The 27,397-nt window shown below is 40.3% G+C and overlaps 1 protein-coding gene across 4 annotated transcripts in view; it reads left to right on the top strand.

Annotated features, from left to right (window-relative positions):
* Positions 1 to 27,397, top strand: part of COL9A1 (collagen type IX alpha 1 chain) — a 178,569-nt gene that overhangs the window by 39,591 nt on the left and 111,581 nt on the right. For all 4 annotated transcript variants that reach the window (XM_033217578.1, XM_033217577.1, XM_033217576.1 and 1 more), the window contains one exon: positions 869 to 954. The gene's annotated coding sequence lies outside the window, so the exon portion shown is untranslated. The remainder of the gene's footprint in view (positions 1 to 868; positions 955 to 27,397) is intronic.

The raw sequence follows: 27,397 nt of genomic DNA, 5'->3' as shown, positions 1-27,397 counted from the left end.
TGAATATAGTTTTCCACATTTATATAATGATAGATCTGCATACCATGGCTTTATTTGTATGACTGATGAAATTATGTTTGTCACATTCAAAGCCAAAAATAGTCTGTCCCATTCCTTCCTTAGAATATGTAAAATATTGGTAATGTCTTTATCTACTGACAACATTGTAATGAAGCCATTTTTACACTGTTTTATAATAAGCCTATTGCATTACTCAGAATATGTCATGCTTACTTCAGAGTGATCTACTTTGATCAAATTGGCAGCATAAAAGTTACTTTGGGTCACCTAGTTTTATTCAGTGACAGAAAAATACTATTTTAAAAAATAAAAGTGGAACGTACCCAAGCTAAGTTTAAAGGTGAAATAAAGTACAATTATTTAAAATAGAAATAAGTTGATTTGATTTGTGGACTCAGCTCACTTCTGTGTAAATGTTAACATACTTAAAAAAAAAATTATGTCAGACATGTAGGCAACATGTTCAGTAATATCTTGTATAGGGATTTAAATAAATGCAGCTTCTGGATACTCAGCTGCAGCATTTATATTCATATGAACCAAAATCTTATTACTGTGGATGAATTTAGACAGGATAAGCTTAAACATTAATCCCCAATAAATCATCCTGTTTGGAATGGACACTGGAAAACTATGAATCTTCCCATCACTTTAGAAAATAGATTGGCATGTGTACTTGTTGGTAAGTTATTAACGTGTTCATTCTTAACAGGGCTGCATAGGGGTGAAGATGGGGAGGACAGTGAAAACAGCATGGTTAATGCATCATCTTTTTGTCTAAATGCCATTGATTAAGGGCTGCCATGTTTAATTATTACTAATTTTCTCCACAATCCTAAAATTACAGACTGCTAGGTGAGAACCTAAAGAAGGGAACTTAAAGAAGTCATCAAATCTGTCCCTGATGTTTGTGGGTCCAGTAGCATTCTGGAGGTAAGAACCCTTTGCTTTGTTAGCAAACCTCAACTCGTGGCTACACGAACTAGCCTGGGGACTGCTAGAGCAAACCCTTTGTCCATACCAAGACAATGTTTCTATTTTCACTTTTGTCTCATTTGTGTACATATTAGCTTGTTCTTTGGATGTGATTAATCGTCATCTCCCCAGTTTTGATAAATTTCCAGTGGAAGTTTCCTGGACTTCCACATGGGAAGTAATATTCTAATTTTCTCAGAAAGACTTACACAATTTGCCCTTTTGAGGTCTAGATATCATAATCTAGTCCCTAGAATGCCAGGGCCAGACCAGCTGGCTAAACTGACTCCAACCCAGAAATCTGTATAAATAAGGACTGTGGAAAAAAATAGTGAAAAATGTAGGACTGTAGAGAAAATGAAATGTTAGGTCTCATAATGGAAACCTATGAATTCCATTGAGGCTGTTGTTTGAAAATCTGTAAAGGGAAGAATTTCCCTTAGGAATGAGTATAAAAGGAAAGAAGCAGATGTCCTTGAATTGTCTGTTTGAATATGTTGTTTATTAATGAGATAAAGAAGAGGAACTTCAGGAAAGGACTCACAAGTGTTAATTGAGAAGTTGTGAAAAAGTCCAGGAGAGACAGTTGTCTTTGAAGCCAAACCAGAGTACAAAGCAGGAAGAGTTGTTAACAGTTCAGAGAAATATGCAGAGGCCAAAAGGGAAAGAACAGAGAAGTCACTGGTTTTGAGTACAAGATTCCTGGTAACCTTGGATTCCTGTCCAAGATGGGTCCAACGTGGTCGTTACTGCTTGGCGACAGAAGGGGGCAGCAGAGAGCTGGCAGGGTGACCTGATTGAATCAAAAAGACAATTCATCAGATCAGAATGCTAGGTTGCAGCTAGGAGAGCTAGAAAACCTCCCAGTGAGTGTTATAGATGTGCCAGATGGGCTGATTAAGTGGTTAAGGCCTACAGAGGAAGCTACCAGCACAGTTTTCTAGCCCTAGAAAGCCTTTCTTTAAAAGACCATTCAAATACCCACTTTAGCATGGCTGGGGGATGAATGGCCCAGGTCCTAAGAAAGCAAGCAAACTAGTACATTTTCCAGAACTTTTATCCATATTCGTCTATATTAAGGATGCAACACCATCAGTGATGTTAATAGTGGCAAATGAGCTGCTGCCTTTCTATTGGTTCCTTGTGAATGTCATCAGGCTTCCATATAGGCTCCTCTCATCATTCAGTATTATTTCTTTTTTAAAAAATTATTTATTTGAGATGGAGTCTCACTCTGTTGCCCAGGCTAGAGTGCAGTGGTGCGATCTCAGCTCACTGCAACCTCTGCCTCCCGGGTTCAAGTGATTCTCCTGCCTAGGCTCCCAAGTAGCTGGGATTATAGGCACCTGCCACCATGCCCAGCTAATTTTTGTATTTTTAGTAGAGATGGGGTTTCAACATGTTGTCCAGGCTGGTCTCACACTCCTCACCTCAAGTGATCTGTCTGCCTCCGCCTTCCAAAGTGCTGAGAACACAAGCGTGAGCCACCATGCCCAGCCCATTCAGTATTATATCTGAATGTCACACTTGACATTGATTTTGCCATGACTACTGCTGAACTTCCATCTGCCTCATTTCAACATAATTTTAGAAGCAAGGCTAAATGATTTATGTACTCCAAAAGAAATCTTTTCATTGGTTCTGGCCAATGCTTTTGTCATACTTGTTCCTGGAAGTGTGATGAACAACAGCATCATTTAGACCAAGATCAAGTCCATGCTAGTGAGCTAAGGTAGGGAAGAGGAGGGCTGTAGTGCTAGGAAAGGAGGTTTTAGCCTCTTTATATTCTGTGAAGTGCAGCACTTCTTAGCTAGATAGATTAACTGTTTCACTTTGTCTGCCAGGAATGGGCAGCCGTGACTTAACCATTGACTGAAGCCAGAGGAAGTTGAAGGCCCTGTAGGTGGTGGTTGGTTGGTTGTTGATGGATCTACTGGATGCTTGTTGAGGTCTACTAGCAGTGGTGCACTTGAACCAGCTTGTACTAACTTCTGAGAATCAATTGTTAGCATCTCCATTATACCACAGTGGTAGCCTGAAATCAGCCACAGAAGCATATTTACACTATAGAAATTGGAAAACCCTACAAATGAGCTCCCCACTCCCTTCCTTCCCTGCATGCTGGCTGTTAAACATTTGCCAGCACACCACTGGCTATGCAACAAATACAATGCTAGGCCCCTATTCTGTCATTGGCAGAGATAATAGTATTACCTCATTCTTTTTATGTCTTCTCTCATTTTTTTCTCATTAGAACATCCAAAGATGTTCAGTATTATAAACTATTAAAGTGAAAAATTACCATTTTCCCACCTACCCTCTGACTTTATAGTCATTGGATGTTGTGTGTGTATGTGTGTTCCTGAATGCCCTACTTCTAATATGAGGCCAAATGGTTTGAATCTGGTCTCAGAGCTGGCTGTGTGGCACACAGGCAACTTCAAACAAAGTAGACTAGTGTACAAGAAACCCAGCATTGACTTTGCACTTAGTCAGTTTGGGTGAGACAAATATCCTCCCCAAGACTTAGTTGCTTAGAGTGACTTTCTCTAGCAAACTCCAGTTATTTCTGCTCTAAAATTCTGAGTTACATATCTAATTTTGTTTTGGACTGTCAAGTATCTGTATACTTAGGGAGAGAATCAGTCATCATCACTAAATAATTTGCTCCAAGCCTCCATTTATACTAAATCACTTTTGTTCTCTCAAACATGCTATGTCAAGACTGGGCCTTTGCATTGAATGTTCCCTTTTATGGAATGTCCTGCCCTCCCTTCTGTCCATCTGACAAAATCCTATTCCTCTTTGAAGGGTCAACTTATATGTGACCAGCGTTATAAAGCCTTCCAGGACTCTCTCAGCAGACTTTAGTGTCCCGTGTCCTTCTGCTGTTTCCTGGAGTCCTGGCAGCTCTCTCCCACTGAACTGACACCACTGGAGACTGTGTAGAAATGAATCTGGGTCTACGTATGGTTACTCCAGAGAGTTCCTACAGGCCCCATCTCTTCTTTATCCTCTTGAATCCATTTGCTTTTTCTAGTTTGGCTGAGCTTTGGATTCTGTTTCTGCTTGATTTTTCACTTCTCTGCTCTTCACTCGCCTTTGGACTTTATGTGTTAGAGGATCTCTGTGGGTGTTACTTTTGTTACATTTTGTTCCTGAGCTCTCAGGACCCTTTCTCTCATCCTAGTCTGATACCTTTCTCCAATTCCTGAAATATCAAGCCTAGCCATAGACCTAGTTTCCCACCTGCTTGAGAGGGGAATTCTGATAAGAGTTTGGAAATACCTTAGGGAGGAGGCTATTCTTTCATCTATGTGTCCTGAGTGCCTGTAATCGTGTCTGGAACATAGAAGTGTTCAATGAATGTTTATTGAATGAATAAATAAATGTATAGGATGAGGAGAACTTACCCACCTAAGGACTTGACTTAGGGGACAAGAGTGAAATACAAGCTTGATCTCACCTCTTGAATGCTGGTCATTGAGCTTAAATTTTGCCCCAAAGATGGATGATTGTCAGCCTTTTGTAGGACCTCAAGAAGGATCTGAAGAAACTAGATATTTTTGCCAGCAAAATAATTCACAGCACACAAATGATTGTACAGAATTTCAGTTGTACAATTGTACAACTGAAATTTCAATTGTATAGGATTCAGAAATCCTCTGGAAGCCTTTTCATGAACGCCAGGTAAATATCCCCTGTTATACACATTGAGGAGGCATTAAAAGTTTTTAAATCTGGGAATGACATGATGAAGATAATGCTTTAAGGAGGTGTTTAGGATAGACTGGGGGGCTGGGAACTCTGAAGAGATAAGAATTCTGGGTAAAAGATGATGTGGGGCTTGAATGGGGTGTGAGACTGTGTGAGTGAAAGAAGTGGGCAAATATGAGATATCGGAAAGCAAGGAGAGAGGGGCTTGATTATTAACTGTGTGAAAACCAATAGATAATTATTCTGTGCTCTTGAAATAAGATCCCTGAAGATGCTAAAGTCTGATCTATTGATAAGATAACTGACACAAAACCCATCACCTATTTTTAAAGAGTGATATTGTCACATATAAAATAAATTAATATTTCCAAATCTGTTGAGGGATTTATTGGGGACAATAAGTTTGCATGGCTGCATGTCCTCTAACCTGGTCACTGTGGGCCTGGGAATTTAGTGGGAGGGAGCAGACGTAGAAGGAAAGTGTATCTTACAACTTAACAAAAATTTTAAACTGGTGACTTTCCCTTCCTCCCTCTATCCCTCCTTTTCTTATTTTCTTCCTGTCTCTTTAATATAAAAGAGAACATACTATTCTGTAAATTATGTTTTTACAACCTTTTTTCTCAAATGCTGTATATCTTTTTCTTCTATTTGGTGCTCAATTCAAACCAAATCTCTTTCTGTAAAACCTATGCATAATGCTGTTGGACTTCTATTGAGTTCAGGTTGGTAAGCTCTCTCATACCTCAGTAATTCCCAATCTGAATTTATGATATTGCTAGTGTGCATGGAGCATGAATAACTCTGTCCAGTACTGCATTAAAAGTATGTAAGATTTAGAAGATATCAGGCTTAGCATAAATTAAGAATAGGTATTACATGTGGCCTGTAGGGATAAAGCTGAATAAATTTAAGTGTGTGAGAGAAGATTAATATAAGCTCAGTCATTTGGAAATTCCTTTGATTACACTTCTATCAGAAGGTGGCTAACAATGGTCCATTTTGCTACTTATTACATTTTCTGCAACTTTCAATCATTTCCCCCTTCTGTTTTTTGGTTTCTTCTCCCATTTCACTTTCCTTTGCTCTTATCTCTGAGCAAAGACACCTTCTAAGATGTATCTCTTCATTCGAGTCCTTAATCTCAGTCTTTCATTTCTCTTCATGAGAACAGATCTATTTATTATCTCCCCTCTTTCTTGCATTGCCTTTTTCTTTCTGTACTGGCTCCTTCTCAATTATTTATAAGCAAGCTCACACAACTTGTTATTCTCTCATACAATCATTCTCTCTTCTTCCTTTCTCTGTTCAGATATCTCCAGTGTAGCCCATTCTTTGCCTCCTGTGTCTCACTTTTGGTTCTATTTTTGTATTAATCACAATAGGATAGATTATGCCATCATAACAAAAAACTGCTGAGCTCTCAATGGCTTAATGAAACAGAGACATACCTCCCTTTACATTGCAGTCTGTTGCAGGCTGGCCTGGCAGCTCTCCTACACCACTTCCCTTCCAGCGGCAACCCAGGGGCCAGGCTGCATCCAGTTTAACACTGCCATGTTGGAGTTGAGCTCTTTGTTTTTAACCAGCTAGCCTTAGGAGAGAGTCAACATGCAGAAATCACACTTGATTTTAACTGCTAGACCAGAAGGGACACCTCATCTCCCCTACATTCCATTGGCGAGAACATGGACATTTGATGAACACTACTGGTTTTGGTCTTGGTCACTATTTGCATATGTTCAATGTCATATTTCTGCTCCTGTGGACACAACGATAGAGGCAGGAAGCGGAGAAATTCTAGGCAGAAAGGGTGGGTCCCTGGCAAAAGCCCCACCCTCCAGCTGAAAATCCTGAAACCACAACCCCAAGTGAGAACTTACATCTGTGTTTTCCCACTTGAATGTTGCCTTTTCCAAAACCACTCATTGCCTGCCCTGCCCTCCATCCTGGGATTATAAAAAACCTCAAACCCAGCTGACAGAGAGAGGAGAAGCAGCTGGACGTCAGAGACTACAGCTGGAAGTCAGGGAGAAGCGGTTTGATTCCAGAGGGACAGCTTGACTATGTGACTTCAGAGAAGAATCTGACCAGAGACTCCTGGACTTCAGGGGAAGATTACCTTCCAGCTCTGTCCCCTTTTCAGCTCCCCTTCCCAATGAGAACCATGTTCATCGGCAATACAATTTCTCACACGTACTATCCTTCAATTTGTTCATGTGACCTCATTCCTCCTGGACACCACACAAGAACTCAAGAACCACGAGTGCAGATACAAATGGCTGTCACACTGACCCTTTGCCCTCTCTGGCAGAAGGCAGCTGCCTCACACGAAGGTAGAGAGTCCACTGAGCTTTTAACACTTAAGCCGTCCATGGACAGCAGTGCTAAAAGAGCACTGTAACATCCCCTCTGGGACTTCAGGGGTCACAGGTGCCCTCCCAGATGCTGCTGTTGGGGCCTGCACAGAGTTTGCTCCCGCTGACACCCAAAAGTGCTTGCCCCGACTCCTGCACCTGCTCACCTGCATGCTCCCTCCCACGAGTGGTGGAGTGCAGTGGGTCCAAGTAAGTGGAATTTGCCCCTGCCAGCACTGAAGTGGCTGGCTAGTTCCAGCGCCAGGCACACCAATTCCCACCTCATTCGCTTGCATGCTCCCTCTTGCAAGGAGTTGAGAACTGCAGGCTGAGGAAACAAGGCACCCCATTCATGAGTCCCATGAAGGGGCTAGGGAAATATCCTGCTTCACTACCTCTTTGAAAGAGTGAAATAACACGCAATGGCCTGGGTACCTCCACGTCCTTCAGGATGCAGCTGACTAGAGGTTTGGAAAGCAAGAATATAAATATAAATTGAATACTGTATAAGATCTAAAATATTAAACTGGCCTAGACTTAACTGGATTTTTTAAATATTCGAAGTCACCAGAGAGCTGTGGGATCCACCCAAGATGTTGTAAGGGGTCAGCAAAGGGAGATTTGACAAAGTAAGTCCGAAAGCAGTGAATGGGAAGAATATAAAACCATTTTAAGTTTGTACCTTATTGGGTTCAAGGCAATCCAATATGCAACCTGCATTTAGTTTACAGAATAATGAAAAGTATCATTAGATATAAATAAAAGCATAAATTTTTCATTGTTAGATTTAAGCTGTATGAAGAAACAAAAATTAATAAAGTTATTCTTTTGTCTGTGAATAAACTTAACCAATGCCTTTATTCAGTTTAAATAACACAAAAGGGAACTTAATCACATTTAAAATTACATTCAAAGATAGAGCTTCTAAAAATAATTGAAGTTTGGTGAATGTCTTTCTGCAAAGAGTGCTGTGAAACTCTCAGAATTAGATTAATATGGTTAATCCCCCTGGAGTATTACAGTGAGTGAATCAGCCCTAATAATCAAGTACATTACATCTAAACAAACTAAATGCCTTTTAATGTACTCCCAATGACCTCCTGAGTGAAGTTTTCAAATTTTTATAAATTCTCATCCACGCTTTTAACTTCTAGGGGCTTGAGTGTGAATTATGATTCAAAGACACAGTTTGCTTAACAATGTATGGCTGTGGATAATTAAAAAGAACTCTTCCTTTACGGAAAAAGACACTTTAGGTATGAAGGTGGTGTCTCAGATAATGTTCAGAGGGCAGAAACATGCCTGATATTTCATATCAATTCTCTTCTTTCTTAAGTCATCTCACTACTCTTGGGAAACGACTTGGTTTTTAAAGATTGCTGGAGAAAAGGCTTTCAACATCCCAGTTTAATCATCCTTCCTGCTACAACTAAAATTGTGCATTATTAATTATAGTGAATATTCTTCATTATGTATTTCTTAAAGTTAAGCCTATTACATTCTTATAATCTTTCTTATTTCTTACTTATTTGTGTAAATTCTTTTATTTGCTTTCTTTTTTTTAAATGAGATAGGGTCTCACTATATCACCCAGGCTGAACTGCAGTGGTGTGATCTTGGCTCACTGCCACCTCTGCCTCCCAGGTTCAAGCGATTCTCATGCCTCAGCCTCCCAAGTAGCCAGGATTACAGGTGTGCACCACCATGCTTGGCTAATTTTTTTTTGTATTTGTAGTAGATCCAGGATTTTACCATGTTGACCAGGCTGGTCTCAAACCTCTGACCTCAAGTGATCCACCTGCCTCAGCCTCCCAAAGTGCTGGGATTACAGGCATGAGCCACCACGTCTGGCCATTTGTATAAATTCTTTATACATAAATCATTTAAAATCCCTTTTCCCCTCTGGAAGACACAGACTTTATTTGTTATGAAATAGCTAATTTTGGGGATCTAAAATAATGTCTGACTTGGAAAAATATTTATATGATTTTAAAGGTAAGAGAACCCTACAAGAATATGTATGACACCAACTAATCTTATGGAGCTTAAAGAACTCAGAAAGTTCACTTGGTTAGTGGGAAAGCTAGGAATCAACTGATTTTCAAGCCAGTGCTTTGTGCCTTATATTGTAATTTCTCCATTGTGTGTGCACCTTTTTATGTACAGAGTTGATGGAAAGGCTAATGTAGAGTCTAAAAAAGTGAGATTAATAGCAATAAAAAGTACTATAGACAAGTGGCTTAGAGGATATAGACAAAGCAAAATCCAAATTATTGTTTATAATTTTCCACTAATTTGTTTATTTGATTGATACCTGTCTTAACCACTAACTTGTAAACTCCAAGAAAGCATTAATTACATTTTAAGTTATATCTTGATAACAGGCATACATACAGCTGTCCTTTTAAAAATTTAATTTAGCAACTTATAACTCAGCTTTAAATATTTTATTTTCTCTAAGGTGTGTCAATGTATTGGCAATTTCATAGATTCTTTCCAAGGTCTAAATTTTGTGAACTTTGTGAATTTTATGAACTCTTCTTTTCATAAAGTCATCCTTTAAAGTAATTACTGAACTTTATATATATCTAAATGTCATCAAAAGAGCAGCATTTTTATACTTTCTTTAATTTCTGATACTGTGCTAAAAGATCTTTTAACTATAATACTTGTTGATTGCATCACTTTAAAGTAGACAAGTGAATCATTGAGACATCTTACAAACTGAGAGTGAGTTTGATGAAACTGTCTATTGATGTCTTTCATTGATGGCTCATTCAATCTGCAATTGGTCCCACTCCGAAGTTTAAGAGATAATTTAAGGAAGGTATCACTCCAAATGGATTGTGGGCCTTTTGTGTTTTTTTTTTCCACTTGGTTTTCTTTATTTTAAATTATAAAAGAATGTATTACTATAGTCTCGTTGTAAAAAAGTTAAATAGAACAGCAGCTACAGAACAAACACTAATTTTTTCCTTAATAATTTTATCAGTAATTATACTTGGCCATAACAAAATACCATAGACTGGATGGCTTAAATAATAGAAACACATTTTTTTCACTATTCTAGAGGCTAAAAGCCTGAGATTAGGGTGCCAGCATAGTCGGTTTCTGGGGAGGGCTCTCTTTCTCCCTTGTAGATGGCCAGCTGCCTTCTCACTGTGTTCTCACATGGTGGACAGAGACAGCAAGATCTCTCTTCTTATAAGGACACTAATTCCATCATGAGGGCCCCACACTCATTACCTCATCTAAACCTAATCACCTCCCAAAGGCCATATCTGCAAATAACATCACATTAATGGCTTCAGCATATGAGTTTTTGGGGGACCCAATTCTGCCCATAGCAATAACATTGACAAATATTTATGTAGTATGTGCTAATTTATAGAATGCATATTATGCCAAGATCTGTCTTAAACAATTTTGCATGCACACATACATTTTATAGATGAGGAAACTGAGGGATGTAGAGAAAGCACACAGCTGGGAAATGGCAGAGCCAAAACTTAAATTTAGAAGGTTTGGTAACAAAGTCTATGCCCTTGAGCACTACTCCATAAAACCTCCCTATAGCCTTCCTCAGAGGTTAACACTGCCAAGTGGTGTGCATGCTTCTAGGCCCATTTATAGACCTTTATTTTTGCTCTGTTTTTGGTCACTAAATTCATTGGGAGACTAATGTTGTAGCAAGTGGCATATAAAAGAGGGTTTGCTGAGTCTTCTGGACTGCTTCTCCACCTAATTGCCTCATTAATGCTGCCAAGACTTCAGATTTCAACCAAACAGTACTTCATCGTGGAAGCCACCCTGAATCTCCAATTCCTTTATTCTAAAAAGGAAGAAAATGAGATCCATAGAGGTTAATTAATTTCCTCCAAAGAGGCGTCCTTGCTCTTTCATGTCAGAGTTAGGACTAGAATTCAGGCCTCTTGATTTAGCTGAGAGCTCTTTTTCAGCATGCCATTTTGATCTTCCGGGACACAAACTCACCACTTATGACTCAAGGGAGAAACTCCTAAGAGTACTGCTGTCTTGTGATTTGGCCAATCTTGGAGAAGTACGTTTTAGATCTTAAATCTGTGCACTGATTATTCTAAAAAAGAGCAGCAAATAATAGAGGAAATGCCAGCTTTCAGCATAAGCACAAAATAAATTTTTGAAATTCCTTCTGTGAAAGACAAAGCTATTTAAAATGACCTTTTGATTATAATTTACATGAAAGTATGGGATTATTATTACTATACTATTAGACAGTGAGGATCAAATCCTTTAAATGATTTCAATCTCTGGATGTGAATATGTATTAGATGCTTATTGCTGCCATAACAAATTGTCACAAACTCAGCAATTTAAAATAACTGAACGTATTTCACTACTGTACAGGTCAGAAGTCTTGTAGGCTCAGCTGGCTTTTCTGCTCTGGGTACCACTATTGCACCATTTGCACCATTGCACTCCAACCTGGGTGACAAGAGCGAAACTCCAATGGTGCAATCTCAGCTCACTGCAACTTCTGCTTCCCGAGTTCAAGAGATTCTCCTGCCTCAACTTCTCAATAGCTGGGATTACAGGCACCTACCACCATGCCCAGCTAATTTTTGTTGTTGTTGTATTTTTACTAGAGATAGGGTTTCACCACGTTAGCCAGGCTGGTCTCAAACTCCTGATCCCAGGTGATCTGCCTGCCTTGGCCTCCCAAAGTGCTGGTATTGCAAGCGTGAGCCACCATGCCTGGCCTTATATCCCTATTTTAATGTTCATAACTGTAATAACATTGGCAAAGTCCCTTCCCTTTTACAATCTAAAGTAACTGTTTTTCTGGGAATTAGGACATGGAAGTCTTTGGAGAGGGTGGTGGTGGTGGTAATTATTCTGCTTACCACAGTCCACCTTATGCCCTTAAAGATTCATGTCTATTTCATATACAAAATACATTAATTTCATCCCAAGATTGCCAAGGTCTCGTCCCATTACAGCATCAGTTTAAGTTCAAGATCTCGCCTAAATTCTATAAACTCTAAAGTCCCAAATCTAATCACCCAAATAATCTAAATTATATGTAGGTGAGACTCTGGGTATTATCTTCCCTGAAGCACAGTTCCTCTCAATCTTTGGACCTGTGAAACTAAAAAAAAAAAAAAATTATCTGCTCCAAACATACAACAGTGGGATAAGCATAGGATAACACTTATAGATCTTCATGTTCAAGAAGGAAGAAAGATGGGATAATAAAAGGAATCACTGGTTCTAAGCAATTTAAAAACCCAGCCAGGCAAACTCCATTGGATTTCAAGGCCTGGGGAAAAAATTCTCTGTAGTTCTTGGTTCTTCCCTCTGAGTCACACTTTTTTATTTAGGAAAGGCAACACATGTTTGCAACAGAGTAGTTTTATCAGCCTGTGTCTTAGTCCATTCAGATGCTATAACAAAAAGACCACATTCTGGGTGACTTATAAACAGTAGAAATTTATTTCTGACAGTTCTGGAGGCTGGGAAGTCCAAGATCAAGACACAGACAGGTTTAGTGTCGGCTGAGGGGCTATTGCTTATAGACGGCATCTTTTTGCTGTATCCTCACATGGTGGAAGGGCAAGGCAGGCTCTTGGTATCTTTTATAAAGGCACTAATCCCATTCACTAAGGCTCTGCCTTCATGACCCAATCCCCTCCCCAAAGGTCACACCTCCTAACACTATTGGCTTGGGGATTAGATTTTAACATAAATTTTGAAGGGATACAAATGTTCAGACAATAGCAGTCTGTTTTCTGCAGGCAGAATTGTTATGGACTCATAGTTTTAGAAACTTTTGTACTCTCTACCTCTGCCAGTCCTAGCTGGCAGAATTTCTGTTGTCCTAATATTCTTAGGAATTTTCTGAGTCTCCCATGTACGTCATGGGATTCACCTTGTACACAGATCTTTCCTAGATAATCCCATCTTTCTTTATGGCTTCTGTTGAGACGGCCAAAGAGATTGATGTGTCACACTTTTGATCTCTTCAAGTAGTCTTTTGTGTAACTAAATATTACAACCTTTTGAGTTTTCTGAGGTGTTACCAAAAGCTTTTACAGACACACCCTGGGCTCTTTTTCTATAACATGACTTCCTGACAGTGAATCTCTTAATGTTAGTCTGTTTCCATTTAAATAGATGCAGAATTTATAAAATCATCAAGTATTGGTTTCTTTTTAATAGGTCCACCCTCAATTTCTCTCTCTCATCTTTCATTTTACTGTAAGCAACAAGAATAACCAGGTCACACCTTCAACATGTTGCTTGCAAATTGCCTCAGCTAAATGACCAGATTTGTCACTTACAAATTCTGTGTTCAATATAACGGCAGAACACAATATATATAAGCTTTCTGCTTCTATATAACAAGGATTCTCCTTCCTGCAGTCTCCAATACTGGGTTTCTCATTTTCTTCTCAGAGATCACCAGAGCATCCTTCAAGTCCACATTTCTACTGATAACCTATTCATGGTAATCTAGGCTTTTTTCTATCATTCTCCTAAACATTTTTAATATCACCACCCACTGCTTGATTATGAAGCTGTTTCCACATGCTTAGGTATTTGTTATAGCAATACCTCATTCCTGGTAACAGAATCAGTATTCATGGTTTTTTTTCTTTTTTTTTCTTTCTTTTTTTTTTTTTGACAGAGTCTCGTTCTGTTACCCAGGCTGGAGTGCAGTGGCTCAATCTCATCTCATTGCAACCTCTGCCTCCCAGGTTCAAGTGATTCTCCTGCCTCAGCCTCTCGAGTAGCTGGGATTACAGGTGCCAGCCATTACATCTGGCTAATTTTTGTATTTTTAGTAGAGACAGGGTTTTGCCATGTTGGCCAGGCTGGTCTCAAACTCCTGACCTCAGGTGATCTGCCCGCCTCAGCCTCCCAAAGTGCTGGGTTTACAAGCATGAGCCACCACGCCCGGCCAGTATTTGTTTTTTTATTGCTGCTGTAAACAAATTATCACAAACAACACAGATTTATTATGTCACAGTTATGTAGGTAAGAAGTCTGGTAGGCTCAGCTGGTTTATTTTCCCTGGGTGCCACAGGCTGAAATCAATGTGTTGGGTGACCTAGATCTTATATGGAGGCTCTGGGGGTGGGGGCGGTGGAAGGATTCAGTTCCAGGCTCTTTCAAGTTATTGGTAGAATTCAGTTCTGTGTGATTGCAAGACAGAAGTTTCTGTTTCCTTACTGTTTGTTGGCCAGAGGGTGTTCTCAGCTTTTAGAGGCTGTCTGCATTCTTTGGCTCTTGTCTCCCACTGTCTGCAAAGCCAGCAATGGTGGGTCAAGCCCTTCTCGGGTTTTGAATCTCTCTGACTCCCTCTTCTGAGGCATCTCTCCTCTGCCTCTTTTGTCTTCTGATGCATCTCTCTGACTGACTACAGCTGGAGAAATTTCTGCTTTTCTGTGCTCATGTGAGTGGACTGAGCCCACCTTGATGATTCAGGATAACCTCCCTTACTTTAAGATCCAGGCCAGCCAGGCACGGTGGCTCACGCCTATAATCCCAGCACTTTGGGAAGCTGAGAGGAGTGGATCACAAGGTCAGGAGATTGAGACCATCCTGGCTAACATGGTGAAACCCCGTCTCTACTAAAAATACAAAAAATTAACCTGGCGTGGTGGTGGGTGCCTGTAGTCCCAGCTACTTGGGAGGCTGAGGCAGGAGAATGGCGTAAACCTGGCAGGCAGCACTTGCAGTGAGCCGAGATCGTGCCACTGCACTCTAGCCTGGGCTGAACAGAGCAAGACTCTGTCTCAAAAAACAAAAAAAAAAAAAAAAAAAAAAAGGAAAAGAAAGATCCGTAGCCTTTGTCACATTTTCAAAGTCTCTTTTGCCATGAAATAAAACATTCACAGGTTCTGGAGATTAGAGTGTGAAAATCTTTGGGGGATCATTATTCTGTCGACCACAGAATCCCACAAATCTCCCAAGACATAGCTGAGAACAGGGAAGGAGGTGGGAACTGAAATAAAAATAGTCCCTAGGAGCCAAAGGAAATTGGGAAGGATTCAGTAGAGTTTATAGTAATTTCAGAGTAATTCCATAGGCTAGAGGCTGAGGGGACTGAGCAACCTCTCAGCAGCCTAACAAGTCCAGAAAGGCCTTTCTGGTTTGAATAATGAACACAAGGAAGGTAAGTCTAGGCAGCAAAGAAGCTCAAGTGAAAATGAAAAGGCTCTATCTTCAGTCATTATAAACGCATCTGATCAGGAGTTTGACAGTGAGAGGAGGGAGATAGGGCAGCCTGTCCTCTAACCCGGCAGCTTGATAGAAGTAGCAGATACTAACATGTAAGTCATATTAAGATAGGCTGTGATATCTAAATAGAAGACTTCTGAATCCTGGAAGAGTGTGCAGGAATCTATTTAAGGACGCTGCCATTTCCATCTGCTATAATTTAAATTACTTTGAAGTGTGATACTTAAACTTTTACTAGAAAATTATTCAAAGAACCTCATTCATTTCAGTTTGCTTTTCTGTGGTGTTGGCTCACAAGTACAGAAATGTGATGAGATACCATATTTAGTTTAGCACTTAAGTCAAGGTTACAAGGCTCTTTTAAGTGTATATACTGATGTTAGTGTGTTCATCATCATTTTCCTGCCCTGATGGCTTGCTTTCTAAATGGGACTCATTTCAAATCCCTTCCACAGGGAGAAATAAAAGTGATTTAGAATTTAAAACAAGCCAGTATCTAGTAGTTCACACAACATGTTTAAGCAGGAAGCTAAATCTTAAATTAACAAAATTTATTCCAGTTATCAAGAAATTGGCCCTAGGCCATAGTAATAACTGAAAGGTTTCTTTTGTTTTGTTTTTCATTTTGTTTTTAGGATGAAATAAAGATTGTGGTCAGGTAAATTTCTGGTTAATTTCTTACCACTGTCCCCCTTGTGAAGCTCTGTGTGTGTGTGTGTGTGTGTGTGTGTGTGTGTGAGTGAGAGAGAGAGAGAGAGAGAGAGTTTTGGTTTCCCTCTTGGCCAGCCTTCCTTCCTTCCTCCCTTCCTTCTTTCTTTTCTTCCTCCCTCTTCCTATTTTTTTTTTTTTTTTTTTGCTCTGTTGTCCAGGCTGGACTGCAGTGGGGCCATCATGACTCACTGCAGCCTTGGCCTTCTCTAGGCTTAGGTGATCCTCTTGCCTCAGCCCCCTGAATAGCTGGGACTACAGGTGTGTGCCACTATGCCCAGCTAATTTTTAAAAAATTTTTGAGGAAACGGGGTCTCAGGATGGTCTCAAACTCCTGGGCTCAAGCAATTCTCCAGCCTCAGCCTCCCCAAGTGCTGGGATTACAGGTGTGAGCCACTGCACCTGGCTAATTTTCTTATTTATGTTTTTCCTAAAGAGGTAGTCCTTAATATTTTTATGCGCTGGTACTACTTCTTGGTAACAACTCCATCCCAGAATGCCATTTAGTCTTACATGGGACTGACTTTTCTTTATTATGGCATGATTACCTGGGACAGTGTAGAAGGAATCAGGGAAGTGGGGAGTGTGTCTTTTGGCTTACCTAAACACATACTGTTTAATTTTCGTATTCCCAAGGGCTGACATACCTACATTTCCTATCATATGCTGAATTTCTTCCTGGAGTTCACATTATTGCACTACATTTCATCAGGAAAACATTAGTATAGAATCTTTATTCTATACAGCAGTGCTGTTCCATAAAACTTTCTGTGGCAATAGAAGTGCACTGTAATCTTCCACAAACAATTTGGCCCAGATTCCATGTTGAAGGCACAGGCTTCAGAGATTTAAGACTCTTGGGCACTGGTTAGTGTGCTGTTGGGAAGTCGTAAGTCTCATCTGGGGCCACTTGTCATTTGCTTCTCACCCTGTGGCAGGGCCTCTTTTGTCAGTGTCCCCTAGTCACCTGGAGCCTATAGGCCTACCTTGCCTGGTGGCAGGAGCTGCAGATTACTTGAAAGCACAGGAAGGTAATGATAAAATTTTTAAGTTGTTTGTGGAATGAGATGAGAAGTGACCTTTCCTTATATAGGTACCCCACCACTGAAACTTCAGTCAGTTCTGTTAATCATGAGTGTTCTCTGGGAGTGGACTTTTATTTGGCAGGAAATTGAAAGTTGATGAAAGACTTGGATTTTTTGTTAAAATTGATACCTAGTGAATTAAAGACACACTTGTAGATGTGGAAATCATCAGAGTCCTAGGATGGGTTTTGGACTTGCACAGATTAGGGCAATTCTAGCTAGAACTCAAGGAATAGGGAGACTTCAGTTACCAGCTGGGTTATACATGTTAGCATACTAAGTGTTTAAATGTCACTATCGAAACCTTTACCATCAGACACTGGCATTAGCTGAAAGTTCAGATCAACAGAATAATTATCCCTTGCAGAAGGACACAGCACAAATGTAATCTGTGCCCTTCTGAGAGACAGCTCCAGAATTTAAAACAAGCCAGTATCTAGTAATCCAATTTGTGAAGATTTGGGAAAACCAGATAGTGATCATCTTCCTGCTGTCTCTAAGTATAATTCCAACCCTCATACCATTTCTCTCCTTTCTTTGACTGTCTTACTCTTACTCCAGTCTGTACTTGAAAATGACGCAAAGCCAAATTACATTTTCTGCCAGAGGTGAACTATTAATTAGAACTAACTGCTCATTAAAGGGAGCCTGCTGATGGAGCAGCCATGGTGGAGTAACTATACTTAGCTATGTCTTTGATATCACATTGGCAATTTAGTATAAAATATTCCAGAAAATTTACACTTCAAACCCTGAAGGTTTTTCTTTTCATGGTCTGCGAGCAGGCTTCTGGGAGCAAGGACCTGCTACTTGCTTGCTTTTAGGCAACGACACCAGTGAAAGCAGCTTTAAATATAAAGTAGGTTCTGAGTTTTGAATTTCTCATTGAAATAAAAACGTTTTGCTTCTTCCTCTGACCTACTTAGACTTTACCAAGCAGACGTTGCTGGAAAAACAAGAACTTTCCTTGTCTGCTGTTAAGATGCCAGAAAAATGATGAAAAGAGCACACTAAGTCCATTTATAAAATAAAATCGTTTTAAGCCACCACCAACAGCAGTCTAATTCAGACTTTCCAGACTTCATAAATTTCTGTAAATTTGCAGAAACATTTTTACAACATGTTAAAAAATTCTCCAAACTCTTAGATTCTACATGTTTTTCATTTGGAACCACATTTAAGATATAAATAGAAAAGGAGTTAATATGTATGTAGGAGTTACTAGTTTATTTGAATTTCACATAAAGAAATCATTTGAAATGTGTAAAATTGTGGCTATAAATATGTTGTTTTCAGAGCTGGGTATATCATTGATGGGCTCAGCATATCTTGAAATAATTGGAAACAGGATTTCTTTCAGTGATATATTTGTTCTAACTTACTTTCCTGTGCTACCAGGTACTGAAAATAAGAAGAGAGTAAAACCATAATAAGAAAGACAAGGTAAATACATATTCATATAGATTTTTTTTTTGTTAAGGCTTCAGCTGAGAAAAAGAAAAGTTGGCAGACTGTGTTAAGATGAATCCCACGTGTTCTATAAATCTTGGTGGAATCACTCTGTTTAAAATTTAAAATTTTGCTGTTGAACAAATTTGATTTGACTCAAAATTATTTGCTCACCTTATAGATCGTTGTAACTTCACTATGTTTTCCCAGTATTTCCTGCAAGTTACAAAAATTTATTTGTTGCAACATTGTTTTGATAATTTAATAATAGCATTTAACATGTATTGAGTGCTTCCATATGATGGGCATATACTAAGCAATTTTACACGTTAGTTCATTTAATTCTTATAAAAATCCCATACAGTAGTATTATTAGTGGGTGAAATTGGTTTTGTGAGATTAGGTAACTTCAGCATGTGGCTGGTAAATTGTGTAACTGGTATATAATAATAACAATTGCTAAGATTTACTTAACATATAATTTAACACACTGAATCTTGACATCAACCCAACAACAGGAGAAGAATAACAAAGCAGTGAAATGTGAAACCAGAGTTTGAACCTCAGCAGTTTGACCCCAACTCCATGAGTATTCGGCTATTAAGTTGCATTGTTCAAAATGGTAGCTACTAGCCACATACTACAATTTAAATTTAATTAACATTTTAAATAAATTTAGTTCTTTAGTCACTAGCTACATTCAAGTGCTCAATACCCATATGTAGCTAGTAAGTTCCATATTGAACAGCACAGATTACAGTGCACTTCTATCATTACAGAAAGTTGTACTGAACAGTACTGCTCTCAAGATTCTATATTAATGTTTTCCTGGTGAAATAATGTGAACTCCAGGAAAAAATTTGGGAATTTATTTCCCAAAATAAAAAAGTTTTATTATGTTTATCATAAATTCCAAGAAAGAAACATTTCTGATCCCATTCCTTAGTTTGGGGGATTCTCCTTAGTTTATTTATTATTGTTATTTATTATTATTATTATTATTATTTTAAGACAGAGTTTCGCTCTTGTCTCCCAGGCTGGAGTGCAATGGTGTGATCTCGGCTCACCACAACCTCCGCCTTCTGGGTTCAAGAGATTCTCATGCCTCGGACTCCCAAGTAGCTGGGACTATAGGTGTGTGGCACCATGCCCAGCTAATTTTTGTATTTTTAGTAGAGATGGGGTTTCACCATCTTGGCCAGGCTGGTCACGAACTCCTGACCTCGTGATCCATCTGCCTTGGCCTCCCAAAGTGTTGGGATTACAGGTGTGAGCCACTGTGCCCGGCCTATATTATTATTATTATTATTATTATTACTGTTGAGACAGCCTCACTCTGTTGCCCAGGCTGGAGTGCAGTGATGCGTTCTCAGTTCACTGCAACCTCTGCCTCCTGGGTTCAAATAATTCTTCTGCCTCAGCCTCTCGAGTATCTGGGACTAGAGGCACACGCCACCATGCCCAGCTAATTTTTGTAATTTTAATAGAGACGGGGTTTCACTATATTGGCCAGGCTGGTCTTGAACTCCTGACCTCCTGATCTGCCCGCCTTGGCCTCCCAAAGTCCTGGGATTACAGGTGTGAGCCATTGCGCCTGGCATCTCTTTAGTTTATTATTTATGTATTTACTATTTTTTTTTTTTGAAAAGGAGTCTCACTTTGTTGCCCAAGCTGTAGTGCAGTGACGTGATCTCAGCTCACTGCAACCTCCACCTCTTGAGTTCAAACCATTCTCTGGCCTCAGCCTCCTGAGAAGCTGGAATTACAGGCACCCACCACCACGCCCTGCTAATTTTTTGTATTTTTGGTAGAAACAGGGTTTCACTATGTTGTTCAGGCTGGTCTCAAACTCCTGACCTCAAGTGATCCACCCACCTAGGCCTCTCGAAGCACTGGGATTACAGGCGTAATCTGGGCTACCGCACCTGGCGGGAATCTCCTTATTTTAGATCTGTGACTTCCTTTGCAAGAGCTACATAACACCTAATAACTTTCCATTCGGAACTACTAAGTGGTTAAAATATTTTCAAGGAGACAAGAGATATAAGAGAGTATTAAAAATCTACTCTAAAAATTAGAAATTTTTTCAGATACATATATTTACAAGCTTCTCTTCTAAGGAGTATAACACTGTTGAAATGAACCAGTTCCCCCACCTTGCATTGTCACTATTGTGTAGTCATTTGAAAGATAATCTTCTGCACGTCCTCGGAGGAAGCTCCAAGCGGGCAAGGCAGGCCCCCATCTTGGCTGTATCACAGCCCTCGCTTCTCTTGCCTTCAGGCTCTGGAAAGTGCCTGGTGATTAGGGACTAACATGGACTCCAACACAGTGCAGCTGCCACATGGAAAAGTGGCCGGACTGTTTTCCACATGGGTCCCCAGTACCGCTTCTCATCATTGGGCAGGGCCTCCTGACCTGGGACTCCAGCCACCCCCTACCAGGGCTCTAGGACTGGTACCAACTCTGTACTTCCCTGGGACAGAGCTCCCAGACAGAGAGGATGGCTGCCATTTTTGCTGTCCCACAGCCCTTGCTGCTCTTGCCTTCAGGTGCTGGAGGGTGCATGGTGATTAGGAACTGGCTTGGATCCCCAGCATAGCACAACTGCTTCACAGAAAAGTGTCTGTGTGTCCGGAGTTGGTCCCTCCCAGTGGGTTTGGTTGTGGACTTGCTAACTTCAAGAATGGATCCGCGGACCTTCTCAGTGAGTGTTATAGCTCTTAAAGATGGCATGGACCCAAAGAGTGAGCAGCAGCAAGATTTATGGTGAAGAGTGAAAGAACAAAGCTTCCATAGAGTGGAAGGGGACTCAACCGGGTTGAACTGCTGGCTGGGGTGGCCAGCTTGTATTCCCTTATTTGTTCCCACCCATGTCCTGCTGATTGGTCCATTTTACCAAGTGCTGATTGGTCTATTTTACAAACCTTTAGCTAGCTACAGAGTGCTGATTGGTGCATTTTTACAGAGCACTGATTGGTGCATTTTACAAACCTCTGGCTAGCTACAGAGCGCTGATTGGTGCATTTTACAATCCTACCTGCAGAGTGCTGTTTGGTGCATTTTACAATCCTCTTGTAAGACAGAAAAGTTCTTCAAGTCCCCACTTGACCCAGGAAGTCCAGCTGGCTTCATCTCTCATCTGGACTGTTCTTCAATGGGTCCCTGTCCCTGCTTCTCCTCACTAGGCAGGGCCTCCTGACCTGGGACTCCCGCATAACTACTCTGCCATGCCTGGGCACTTCAGTCAGAGGCAGCTCTGCATTTCTCTAAGGAGGAAATCCCAGAGTCAACCCACAACCCCTCCACCATTGCACCTGTAGTGGTACCGCCCTAACCACCCTTGGGCTAAGGAAGGAACAAAGGGCTTACTTCCTGTGTTGGCATCTCCCGCACCCTGCAGCCCCCATACAGAGTCCAGTCTCTCTTCTCTGTGAACCCCCACTCTCAACTCTTCACCAGGTAGGGCCCCTGGGTCAGGATCAGTTGCCCCAGCCACAGCTGAGGATGCCCACTGGGAGTGGCTCTAAGTTTCCCAGAGGAGGAGCTCCCAGAGGGAACCAACAGCCCCTCTGCCACAGCAACGGTTCTGCCTCTGCTGCTCTCTATCAGGAGAAGAAACAAAGAGTCTGAGGGCTTCACCTGTGCTTTCAGTGCACCACAGTCATCATCAGAGGAAGAGCCCAGTCTCTTCTCCCTGTGAGGCCTCCACCCCCTCCTCTTCACCAAGTGGAGCCCCCAATTCAGGCCAGCAGTGCAGCCAACCCACCCCCTGGCTGAACACTCCCATTGGCAGTGGTTCTGTTTCTCTGAGGTAGAACTCCCAGAGGTAACTAAAAGGCCCTTTGCCACTGCCACTGCTGTGGTACTTCCCTTGCTGCCCTCAGACTAAGGAAGGAGCAGAGACCCTGAGTGCTTCAATCACACCTTCAGTAAGCTGAAGTTGCCCTAAGGAGAAGAGGCCAGTCTGTCTCCCTCCAGGACCCACCTGCTCTCCCTGCTCATCACTAGCAGGGCCTCCCCTTGCCCTTGGGTCCAATGTGCAGTGGACCCATCCTGGGCTGATCACACTGATTGATCGTGGCTCCACCTCAGAAAGAGGTGTGAGCCTCTTGTCAAAAAACAAGTGAAAGACCCTCTGCCACAGCCACTGCTAAGGTCCCTTCATCTGCTGCCTCCAAGCTTGAGAGGGAACAGAAAGTTTGAACTCACCCCAGAATTATAATGTGCAGTCCAGGAGTGCCAAGCCGAGATATGCAGCCAGCACTCAAGTGGGAGAGGAGGCCACCCATTCACAGCGCTGAGAGGGAGCCCAGCTGCAATCCTGAGGAAATACAGAGGAGCCATGTGGCAAAGCAAGAGCCTATGTACCAGCCATTACACTTAAGTGCCACCTACTGGATCACAGCCCAAAGCTTCAACACCAATAACACTTAGCTAACATACCCCCTTGTGAAACCAGTGACAAGAATTCAGCTACAAATAAAGATGCTGCACAAAGACTTGGGCCTCTGAAAACATCCAGAAAAGAAGTCTGTTGGCTGTACTCAAGATACATTGCAGTTAAAGGAACACCAGTGCACACAGTTAAGAAAGAACCAGAGTAAGAACTCTGGCAACTCAAAAAACCAGAGTATCTTCTTTCCTCCAAATGAGTTCACTAGTTCTCCAGCAAGCATTCTTAACTGGGCTGAAATGGCTGAAATGATGGAAATAGAATTTAGAATATGAGTTGGAGCAAAGATCATTGATTCAGGAAAAAGTAAAAATCCAATCTAAGAAATGTAAGGATTATAATAAAATGATACAGGAACTGTATCATTCCACTTGATTGGTGAAATGGCCATTATAAAAAATAACCAAGTTGATCAGATAGAGCTGAAAAACACACGACAAGAATTTCATAATGCAATCACAATTATTAACAGAAGACTAGACCAAGCTGAGAAAAGAATCTCAGTGCTCGAAGACCAGCTCTCTGAAACAACTCAGTCAGACAAAAACAAAGAAAAAAGAATAAAAAGAATGAACAAAACCTTTGAGTAATATGAGATTATGTAAAGAGACCAAACCTGTGACTCACTGGCATCCCTGAAAGAGATGGGAAGAAAGCACACAACTTGGAGAACATATTTCAGGATATCATCTAGCTAGGATATCTCAACCTTGTTAGAGAGGCCAACATTCAAATGCAGGAAACACAGAAAACTCCTGTGAGCTACTACATGAGAAGACTATCCCCAAGACACATAATCATCAGATTCTCCAAGGTTGAAATGATAGAAAAAATGTTAAAGGCAACTAGAGAGAAGGAGCAGGTCATCTACCAAAAGGATCCTGTTAGACTAACAGCAGACCTTTCAGCAGAAACCCTACAAGCCAGAATAGATTGGGGGCCTATATTCAGCATTCTTAAATAAAAGAATTTTCAATCAAGAATTTGATATTCAGCCAAACTAAGCTTCATAAGTGAAGGAGAAGTAAGATTCTTCTCAGACAAGCAAATGCTGAGGGAATTTGTTGCCACCAAGCCTACTTTATGAGAGGTCCTAAAAGGAGTAATAAATACGGAAAGAAAAGACCACTACCAGCCACTACAAAAATACACTTAAGTACACAGACCAGTGACATTATAAAGCAACCACACAAACAAGACTGTGTAATAACTAGCTCACAGCAAAATGACAGGATCAAATTCACATATATCAATAGTGACCTTGAATGTAAATGGGCAAAATGCCTCATTTAAAGGGCACAGAGTGGCAAGCTGGATAAAGAAGCAAAGCCAAATGATATACTGTCTTCAAGAGACCCATTTCACGTGCAGACACCTATAGGCTCAAAATAAAAGGATGGAGAAAAATCTTCTAAGCAAATGGAAAACAGAAAAAAGCAGGAGTTGCTATCCTAATTTCAGACAAAACAGACTTTAAACCAACAAAGATGAAAAAAGAAGTGCACTACATAATGGTAAAGGGTGCAAGAAGACCTAGCTATCCTAAATATATATGCACCCAACACAGGAGCATCCAGATTCATAAAGCAAGTTGTTAGAGACCTATGAAGAGACTTAGATTCACAGACCATCATAGTGGTAGACTCCAATACCCCTCTTACAGTATTAGACAGATCATAAAGACAGAAAATTAGCAAAGATATTCAGGATGTGAACTTGGAACTTGACCAAATAGACCTAATAGACATGTACAGAACTCTCCACCCAAAAACAACAGACCATACATTCTCACCTGCACATGACACATTCTCTAAAATAGACTACTCAATTGGAAATAAAACTATCCTCAGCAAATTAAAAAAACACCCAAAATCATACCAACCACACTCTCAGACCATAGTGCAATAAAAATAGAAATAAATACTAAGAAAATCACTCAAAACTGTACACTTACATGGAAATTGAACAACCTGCTCCTCATTGACTTTTGGATAAACAGTGAAATTAGGTCAGACATCAATAAATTTTTTAAATAAATGAGAACAGATACAACATACCGGAATCCCTTGGACACAGCTAAGGCAGTGTTAAGAGGGAAGTTTATAGCACTAAACACCCACATCAAAAAGTTAGAAAGATCTAAAATTAACAGCCTAACATCACAACTAGTGGAACTACAGAAATAAGAGCAAACCAACTCCAAAGCTAGCAAAAGACAAGAAATAACCAAAATCAGAGCTGAATTGAAGGAAATGTGCAAAACTATACAAAAGAACAATGAATCCAGGAGTTAGTTCTTAGAAAAAATTAATAAGAAAAATAGACTGATATCTAGAATAATAATGAAAAAAAGAGAGATGATCCAAATAAAATTAGAAATGACAAAGAGGATGCTACCACTTATCCCACAGAAATACAAAAATCTTCAGAGACCACTGTAAACACCTCTATGCACACAAACTGGAAAATATAGAAGAATGGACAAATTCCTGGACATAGATAACCTCTGAAGACTGAACCAGGAAGAAATTAAATCCATGAGCAGACCAGTAATGAGTTCCAAAATTGAAGCAGTAATAAAAAGCCTACCAAGAAAAAATGTCCAGGACCCGAAGGAATCACAGCCAAATTCTACCAGATGCATAAAGAAGAGCCGGTACCATTCCTACTGAAACTATTCCAAAAAAGTGAGGATGAAGGACTCCTCCCCAACTCATTCTATGAGATCAGCATCATCCTGATACTAAAACCTGGCAGAGACACAACAAAAAAAGAAAACTTCATGCCAATATTCTTGATGAACATAGATGCAAAAATCCTCAATAAAACACTAGAAAACTGAATCCAGCATCATATCAAAAACTGAATCCACCATTATCAAGTAGGCTTTATCTCTGGGACGCAAGGGTGATTAACATATGCAAATCAGTAAATGTGACTAATCACATAAACAACAAAAACCAAAAACCATGGTTATCTTAATATATGCAGAAAAGACTTTTGATAAAATCCAACAGCACTTCATGTTAAAAACTCTCAATAAACTAGGTGTTGAAGGAACATACTTCAAAATGCTAAGAGCCATCTATAGCAAACCCCCAACCAACATCATACTGAATGGACAAAAACTGGAAGCATTCCTTTTGAAAACTGGAACAAGACAAGGATGTTCTCTTTCACCACTCTTTCTCAACATAGTACTGGAAGTTCTGGCCAGAGCATTTAGTCAGGAAAAAGATATAAAAGGTATCCAAATAGGAATAGAGGAAGTCAAACTATCTCTATTTACAGACAATATGATTTTATATCTCGAAAAGCCTCTAGTCTCTACCCAAAAGCTCCTTGATCTTCAAAACAACTTCAGCACAGTTTCAGGGTATAAAATCAATGTACAAAAGTCAGTAGCATTCCCATACACCAATAACATCCAAACCAAGAACCAAATCAGGAAAGCAATCCCCTTTATAATTGCCACAAAAAGAATAAAATACCTAGTAATACAGCTAACCAGGGAGGTGAAAGATCTTCAAGGGGAGAATTACAAACACTGCTCAAAGAAATAAGAAATGACACAAATGAATGAAAAAATACTCCATGCTCATGGATAGTGATATGGTTTGGCTGTGTCCCCACCCAAAATCTCATCTTGAATAGTAATCCGAATTGTAACCCCTATGTGTCGGGGGAGGGACCCTTATGGGAGGTGAACCACATCATGGATGTGGTTCCCTGATGCTGTTCTCATGATAGTGAGTGAGTTCTCACGAGATCTGATCATTTTATACGGGACTTTTCCCCACTTCACTCTGCACTTCTCTCTCCTGCTGCCATGTGAAGAAGGAAGTGTTTGCTTCTCCTTCTGCCATGATTGTAAGTTTCTTGAGGCCTCCCCAGCCACGCAGAATTGTGAGTTAATTAAACCTCTTTCCTTAATAAATTACCCAGTCATAGGGAGTTCTTTATAGCAGCATGAAAATGGACTAATATAGTAAATTGATAGCTCAGAGAGTGGGGTGCTGCCGTAAACATAACCCAAAATGTGGAAGCAATTTTAGAACTGGATAACAGGCAGAGATTGGAAAAGTTAGAAGGGCTCAAAAGAAGACAGAAAGATGTAGGAAAGTTTGGATCTTCCTAAAAACTTATTGAATGGTTTTGGCCAAAATGCTGATAGTGATACGGACAATAAAGTTCAGGCTGAGGTGGTCTCAGATGGAGATGAGGAACTTCTTGGGAACTTGAGTAAAGGTCACTCTTGGTGTGCTTTAGCAAAGAGACTGGTGGCATTTTGCCCTTGCTCTAGGGATCTGTGGAACTTTGAACTTGAGGGAAATGATTTAGGGTATGTAGCAGAAGAAACTTCTAAGCAGCAAAGCATTAAAGAGGTGACAGAGCATAAAAGTTTG

Source organism: Trachypithecus francoisi, unplaced genomic scaffold (genome assembly GCF_009764315.1).
Source record: "Trachypithecus francoisi isolate TF-2019V2 unplaced genomic scaffold, Tfra_2.0 Lachesis_group10, whole genome shotgun sequence".
NCBI lineage: Eukaryota > Metazoa > Chordata > Mammalia > Primates > Cercopithecidae > Trachypithecus > Trachypithecus francoisi.
This window is presented reverse-complemented; position numbering and strand designations above follow the sequence as displayed.